The 2604-nt window shown below is 41.2% G+C and overlaps 1 non-coding gene across 1 annotated transcript; it reads right to left on the bottom strand.

Moving 5' to 3' along the window:
• Positions 1–2281: 2281 nt before the first annotated feature.
• Positions 2282–2388, bottom strand: LOC145049033 (small nucleolar RNA R71). Its single transcript, XR_013683153.1, has one exon. It is a non-coding gene; the product is annotated as a small nucleolar RNA R71 (small nucleolar RNA).
• Between the last annotated feature and the right edge of the window lie 216 nt (positions 2389–2604).

The following is a 2604-nucleotide window of genomic DNA, read 5'->3' as shown; positions in this document are numbered from 1 at the left end:
AAATTTTCGAAGTGCGAATTTTGGATCTTTTGGATCCGAGAAGTGGACTTCCTCGATCATGTGGTTAGCGAGAAAGGGATACACGTGGATCCCTCCAAAATAAAGGCGATCGAGAACTGGTTAGCACCAAATACGCCTACATAAATCCGCCAATTCTTAGGCCTCACTGGCTACTACCGAAGGTTCATCCAAGACTTCTCCTAGATTACCAAACCACTTACCACTCTAACTCAAAAGAGTGTAACTTTCAGCTGGAGAAAGAAACAAGAAATCGCCTTGCAAACATTAAAACAGGCCCTGTGTAGTGCCCCAATTTTATCCCTGCCAGAAGGGACCGAAGACTTTGTGGTCTAACGTGACACATCAAACCAGGGCCTTGGATGTTTGTTAATGCAACGAGGAAAGGTCATTGCCTATGCATCGAGGCAATTAAAAACGCACGAGGTCAATTACGCCATACATGACCTCGAACTAGGAGCAGTAGTATTCGCCCTAAAAATCTGGAGACACTACCTTTATGGAACAAAGTGTACTGATATGTGCATATTTAGTTCATATTAAGTGTAGATTTTTATTCATTTATTAGCTAATTTATTGCATTTCATGGACAAAAGGTACTTAAAAGTGTTTGAATTATGTTTTCAGTCCCAAAAGTGAAGCTCGGAAGCAAAAGGAAGCAGGAGAAGCGGTTGGGAGTTCGAGAATTGAACAAAGAAGAAAAACACCAAAAACAACACCTACTCGGCGAGTAGGGTCGTCTACTCGGAGAGTCCGTGCGAATATTATAGAAGATAAAGACTCAAAAACCCAGAGACTTATCACATATGGGGATTGAGAGATGGACTCGGTGAGTCGGCACCTGACTCGACGAGTCGTTTCGCATATATAAAGATAACTTCTCAGAACGATGAGGGAGAATTCTAGAACCATTCTGGAGAGGTTAGCTGCGATTGAAGAGTCAGAAAAACCCTAGAGGACGAAGATACAAGCTAGAATCCAATTTTGAAGGAGAATTGAGGCAAATTTCATCATTCTAAAACTCTTAAACAGAAGTTCCTTCCCATTATTGAATCTAGTAATTCTTTGTTTTTCTAGTTTTTAGATTAAATAATAGTTAGTAAGTTTCTAGTCTTGTAAAACTAGAGAAAACCCCATACTTATTAATTAATTTAGATAGAATTAGTTTTTAGTTTTAATTTACCGTTCCCTGTGTTCGATACCCTACTTATTTAACTATACCACAATTGATAGGTCCACTGCCTTTGTGTGTTTATTTTATAATTAAAAGTAGGTTTAAAACTAAGTGAGTTTGCACACATCAAGTTTTTGGCGCCGGTGCCGGGGAACGGTTCTAAAATTAACGTTAAATTCTAATCGATCCTTTGTGTGGGATTTATCTTACACAAAGTTAAATAAAAGGTAATTTAGTAAGTAGTATAAGTTTTAATAAAAATCCGTTTTTAAAAGTAACTAGAAATTTTTTTTGTTTTTGCCTTCAACTCGCCGAGTGCATTCGCCCCGACTCGGCGAGTTCATCGCTGATTCATAGTTTTAATTTTATTTATTTTTTGTTCTTTTTATGCGTTTTTTTTGTTTTCTTTACAGTTGTTTCATGACCCGAGGATCTGATACACCTCTGGTCCTTCCTCTTGAAGACCCGAAATCCGCACTAAAGAGGAGCAAAGGCAAAACCGTTGGAGAATCCGCTTCTTCAAAAAACTCGCCACTCAAAAACCTCAAGTCCATTTTCAGCAAGAAGAGGAGCAGTAAATCAGGAGCATCCAGTGCCTCTTTGATAATCGGAGACCCAATTCAAGAAGACACCGAGTATGAGACCGAGGAAGAAGAAGAACCCACATACGAGCACGAATCCGAGTCTGAAGACGATTTAGCTATCACTATGGTTATCGATGAAGTCCCCATGGGGGAATGGAAGAAGAGGATGCGCGATGACAGTGGCCTGGGACTTGTGCAGCCCGCAATTCCCGCAACCACTACTTTCGAGCTAAAGGGCCATATTCTCGCTCAACTCAAGGAGATTCCTTTTTATGGGAAAGACCACGAAGACGCCTACAAGCACTTGGATGAAGTAAATGATGTGGCTGACTACTTCAATGTACCGAATGTGCCACGTGAGACCCAACTACTTCGCATGCTTCCAGTCACGTTCAAGGGTGCTGCAAAGGATTGGCTCAAGTCACTTCCTCCCGGATCGGTCACCACATGGCCCAAGATGAAAGAAGAATTCATAGACCACTTTTACCCACCTTCCAAAATTGCTAAGTTGAAGAAAGCCATCACCAACTTCGAGCAACAACCCAGCGAATCTCTTTATGAAGCTTGGAAAAGGTACAAAGGTTTGCTTAGAAATTGCCCACACCATGACCTTAATAGCCAACAAGAGGTCTCCATTTTCTATGATGGAGTCAATGTCACCACAAGGCAATTGCTCGATTCACAAGTCCCGCTCACGAAGAAGGCGCCCCCGGTAATCACGGAGTTAATTGAAGAATTCTCTAAGCATTCTAGAGAATACCACAATCCAAGAAATGAAGTAAGTCGGGGGGTAGTGAACTCGGTAAACGATAGCATGGTGGTGGTGAT

This window comes from Lactuca serriola, chromosome 4 (assembly GCF_051521515.1).
Source record: "Lactuca serriola cultivar US96UC23 chromosome 4, Lser_US96UC23_V15, whole genome shotgun sequence".
NCBI classification, from domain to species: Eukaryota; Viridiplantae; Streptophyta; class Magnoliopsida; order Asterales; family Asteraceae; genus Lactuca; species Lactuca serriola.
Note: the sequence above shows the minus strand (reverse complement) of the source record. Positions and strands in the feature narration are given on the sequence as shown.